Here is a 5,443-nt window from a genome sequence, read left to right as displayed (position 1 = left end):
CAGAAATTAAGCAGATGTCACACATTATGCATATATGTGCTCCTATTTTTATCAGCCTTTTGCCGAATAATTTAGGCCAATCATCCAAACCCATGAAGCACCGTGGAGTAAGGCACAGCAGTCAACTCATCCACAAGATAGGATGATTAGCACTTAGAATGCAACTCTGTGAACCTCTATCATTATTTTAATGACACTTTATGTGCTAATTTTAAATACAACAGCTGCTTCTCCCAAGTCCTTGCTACCAGATTCTGCTAAAGATCACCTTTAACATTACAAGATAAATTCAGTGAGATCATACATAAATAGAAAACAGTCAACCTCAGTGAACAGTTAAGATTTGTGGGTTTTGAGATTTGCCTTCAAGACATTCTATACAAACTGGCTAAAATCAGAAAATAGTGGTATCAATACTAGTAGAAAAGCCGAATAAGCATGAAGCCAAGTAATTTAAATTATTCAAAAGTCTATAGAGCTATTCTCACACTTAAAATCCACATTTTTCCCTAGAAAAGGACAATATAGTTGATTCAATTCATGAGACACTACATTTAAAAATGAAGCAATAAAGACCCTAGATAAAATACATCTTCAGTTTACTTGATGTCAGAAACGCCCCCCAAATAAAGTATCATCTGACCTGTCACTAGAATTTTATGAAATCACAATTATTCTTTTATTTCTTCAAGAACATTCTGCAAGGAAAACAAATTTGTTTCTCAAAAATATAATTTACGTTTGATATTATCTGCTATTTATCAAGTAATTTGAGTTTATCAAGAACTTAGCAAGAGAAAGGTATTCTGGAGAAACTAAATCTTAAGGAGAGATCTTCATGAAGTGCACTTTATGATCATTTCCAGCTCTTGCAAGAAAATATTCTGTTAATCTAGGTTCAATTCACCATGGCCTGATGGCCAGCACTGGCCTGGCTCCACTTGTCATGGAGCATTTCCCTGCTGTCACACATGGCTGCTGGAAGCAGCCAGCAAGAAGGAGAAATGATCCTGCAGGCAATTAAATGTGTCCTCCCAGACCAGTTTCAAACAGGAGAGAGGTTCTGAACTTAGCCCATGCAGAACAAAGCACAGCTATGTAGTGACCCGTGTTTCATCTGGACTGCTAAGTTTGATGCTAAATGGAGACTATGGGGTTTTTTCAATGTGTGCAGCCACATAAACCCATGCAAGAGATCAGGTTCATGGCTTGAACTGGGACTAGAATTGTAACTGTCACCCAGCAGCACTGTTTTTCCACCATAGCAGGTGACAATATCCTCCCCAGACCCGCTGCAGGCACACTTTCAATTACAGCCATCTGAAACATTCACTAAACTGGCAGATATTTTCAAGGTTGCAGCAGCAAGTTGACAAGCTGAAGGCAGATGATTTCTGCTGCTAAAATACCTAAAGGAGGAAAAAAATGGCATGCAAATATTACCAGGGATAACTATAGCTCTGACTTCCCCCTGGTATCCTCAAATATGCTCCTCATTAGCTTGCCTTCACCTTTGGTGTCTAACTACCATCCCTCCCTAGGAATGAGAGCACGAAGGAGGGAGGGGGACTGCTCTGCTCTCTCAGTCAGTTTTGAACACTGTTCCCCAGCTAACCATGCTGACCACTATTCACTCCAGACCAACAAAGCCATAAAATCAGATTTGAGTAACTGCTGTAAAGTAAGGTTCAACAGGATATTGCCACCTCTGGTCCTGCAGAGTGTCCTTTATGCTTTTGAAAAATGTGTACACTCATCTAGCCTAGAACTAAGGTTACTTTATTTTCAAGTATGAACAATAAATGTTCAAAAGGTGTGCGGATGTGGCACTTGGGGACATGGTTTAGTGGTAAAATAGGTGGTGCTGGGCTAAGGGCTAGACTCAATAATCTTAACACTCTTTTCCAGCCTTAATAACTGTATGATTCTAATAAGGATTGCATTTGTAGATCTGTATTATTACATCTGTGATAAGTGTGGGTGATCCACCATCATTTTGTCCACTACAACCTTCCCAGCAAGCAAGTCCAGCCTGAACACAGACCCAGTGAACTGGTGCGTGCATCAGTGTGCAAGCTGGCTACAAATTTAGAAATTTGATCAATAGAGCTCACCTTTGACAACAGACAACATACCATGAACCTCTCAGCTCTCTGCTGATGTGACCTAGCTAGGAAAGGCCACAAGCATCATACTGAGCGCTGTACGTGGTGCTGCTCATTGGATCTACAACCGGGCAAGGACCTGAGCCAAAGCCCTCTGAATGTAGGACCAAGAGTTTGGGAGGCAAAGCAGAAGAAACATGATTGCACTGTCTTCAGACAAGAAAACTTAATTCCTCAGATCATTCTATCCTTGATTTGGGGTAAAATGCAAAAGGGAAGGTGCCAGAAGATGATTTGTGGCAGTAAAATCAATTTCCTATTTTCCCTATTTCCTTTTTACAAGACTCTTAAGTTTAAAGCTTTTGCTTGCTTTGACACCAGGGTCTAAACAAATATTTCCATGCTTAAATGAAAAAGAGGTCTGAGGTTTATTTGGAACAATAACAACAAAAACCACCAAATGAAACAAAACAAAAAAGCCTGAAGCTACTCACTGACAGTCTCTTCCCTCTTTTTTGCGCTTCCTATCATTGTTTTTCTTGCACAGCCATCTGTACAAAACTTAAACCCTATCCCCCCACCCCAAAACACTGTCACTACAGATTTAATATTTTACAATTGTAATACACCAGGCAAGGAGCAGTATAAAAGGAGAATTTTTTTTTTTTAATGAAAACAAACAAATTAACTCCAATTGCATTCTCTGATGCAAAAAGTGACTGGATAAGAGAAAATGGCCTCAAGTTGTGCCAGGGGAGATTTAGATTAGACATCAGGAAAAATTTCTTCATGGAAAGGGCTGTCAAGCATTGGAACAGGCTTCCTGAGGAAGTGATTGAGTCACCATCACTGGAGGTACTTAAAAGACATTTAGATATGGCACTTAGGAACATGATTTAGTGGTGAACTTGGCGGTGCTGAGTTAACATTTGGACTTGAGGATCTCAGAGGTCCTTTTCAACATAGATGGCTCTATGATTCTGAACTCGCTGTTCCTGAGTGCGTGGAGGTTGCCAGACCCAACGTTAACTCAGATCCAGGAGGAAAGAGTATGCTTTTGAAAAGATACAGCCTGTTGTGCACTCCTGCCCTTGGACAGCTCCATAGGCTGCAGTGCACACCCTGACCCCTCGCACGCTCAGAGCACACCGAGCCCCGCTGCTGTCACCACCCTGAGCACTACAGGGGCAGCAGCAGCACAGCCTGCAACCCATGTTTCTCTCCTTCTCCCTTGCCCTGTTTACCTTTGCAGCTGTGTATCTAGTCAGGTTAGCCTCAGCTCTGCCAGCCAAGGGCTGTGTCTGCTAGAGCTCTCTCCAGGCCATCCTGCCCGTGTTGCCCCCTGTTCAGCCACACTGCCCTTGCCTGCAGCAGGAAAGCACACAAAGTGCTCACTGGCACCGCTCACACCACGGCATGCAAGAGCTCCTGAAATGGGAAATTACAAAGGAAACACATTATTTTCTTGAGAGGAAAGCAAGGCAGATAGAGGACATTTTTTTTGGTGGTGCACCTCTTTAAGAGAGAAGACAAACCCCTCAAAGAAAACAGCACAGCTGCAGAATTTGTAATGATCAGGGAATTTCAGTGAAATTCCCTGCAGCTGGGAAATACTACCCACTCACAAGCAATGTGGCCCTCCATAGGAGAGCTTATCACTGCTGTGCAAAATGCTGCACAACTGAAGCAAAGGTGGTTTGTGCAAACCAAAGCTCGTGAACTGACAGCTAAGCTCAGCCTGCCCATTCTGGGTACAGCCTCTACAAAATGCATGGGTCAGCCATTCTGAGCTAAGATTTGTGCCTAGGATGAAATGACTGAAGCTGTTGAGGTCCACAGGGCAATAGGCAATGACAGAGCCTGTGCCTGGCTGCCTTTCCTCACCACTGCTCCCACAGGAAGCCACAGGCGTGCCTGGAGAGGTCTGAGCTGTGGTAACTCTGGTGTGATGAGATATGTCATTTCTCATAGATGCCTGGTGGTTTTTCATTCCCTGCTTAGACAAATGTCTGACATCTGGATAAAAGCCAGCTGGTGGGGGTCCAACTCGGATAAACTGGAACTGCTGGCCAGCACAGGGCTGCACTGGGATAAATATCCGGATGCAACATCTGTTCCCTATTGCACATCCTCCCAAATCGCCATTGATCGTCAAACATTAGGCTTCCCTTTGTTCCAAGATTAACCCAGCAAACAGATGTGTCAGCAACCCTCAAAGACACAAGGGATTGTCTGTATGGGACATGGCCATCTTAAGGAACAAGGCTGACAACCTAGGTGCCCTCCAATGCAGCAGAACGGGAGTCAACCTTGTAAGAAATAGGTCAATCAGGCTGATAAAACTAATACTAAAAGGAGAATGGCTGGAGAGGATGGCTAGAGAGAACAAATGAATATTCATCCAGCATTAAAAAAAAATAAAAATCAAGGTTTGGGAAACTAATTTAATTGAAATTACTAAAGATGGGAAGTCGGAAGAGAAGATAATTGTATCTGCATCAGGACTAGAAACCTGTGTGCTAGACAGGAGATGTCAGAACAATTAATGTATATGGAAAAAATTTAAGCTGAAAATAATAAAAGTACTGGAGTGAGAAGAAAAGTAAAATTAGATAATTAAAATGCATAATAAAGACTTGCTGAAAAAGGAGTATGACTGAGAACAGGTTAGGGTTCTTAGCATGTAAAAATGCTGTTCCTAGTTTACAAGTCACTAATATTTCATTGGTATGAAAGAAAGCATAAGTAGATGGTGATGCACAGAAACCACAAACTATCATCTATAGAGACCAACAATAAAAGTTTTGAGGCTTCAAGAAAAAAAATGTGTTTGGCAAAAATAAAACCCTACAAAATCTCTGTGCAGTATTTTTAGGAAGAAGAATCACAACTGTCAAGAAACAATGGATTACATAACTTATCATTACAATAACAGTGTATTTCTAATTCAACAATAATTTGGAATGATTTTCAATGATAGCAAGGTAGGCAGTCCACTATCAGCAGGTCTGGATGACTTTGATTCAACAGCTAAGCCAAAAAGCTCTTGGATCATTAATACTGATTTTCAGTAACACTTTTGCAATAATGTTCATTTTTCATTGCTAAACATTTTTTTAAAATTAAGATCAATATTTATCTAAAGGCTGCTCAAATTTAAATAGGATTAATTCCTTAATTTATGGAAATCAAAGACTTGTATTACACAAGTCATTCCACAGAATCAATACAGACATTTTTCAAGTATTTGACTGTCATTTTGAAGATAACCAGAGCAAACAGTGATAAACAGGAAGATTAAGAGGCATGAGGCAGTTTGTTCCAGAGATACAGACTGT

At 41.1% G+C, this 5,443-nt stretch overlaps 1 protein-coding gene across 3 annotated transcripts in view; it reads right to left on the bottom strand.

Annotated features, from left to right (window-relative positions):
* GRIP1 (glutamate receptor interacting protein 1) overlaps positions 1–5,443 on the bottom strand; it is a 219,257-nt gene that overhangs the window by 122,417 nt on the left and 91,397 nt on the right. The gene's annotated exons all lie outside the window — the stretch shown is intronic.

Source organism: Geospiza fortis, unplaced genomic scaffold (genome assembly GCF_000277835.1).
Source record: "Geospiza fortis unplaced genomic scaffold, GeoFor_1.0 scaffold166, whole genome shotgun sequence".
Taxonomy (NCBI): domain Eukaryota; kingdom Metazoa; phylum Chordata; class Aves; order Passeriformes; family Thraupidae; genus Geospiza; species Geospiza fortis.
The sequence above is the reverse complement of the archived record's forward strand: the minus strand, read 5'-3'. Positions and strand labels throughout refer to the sequence as shown.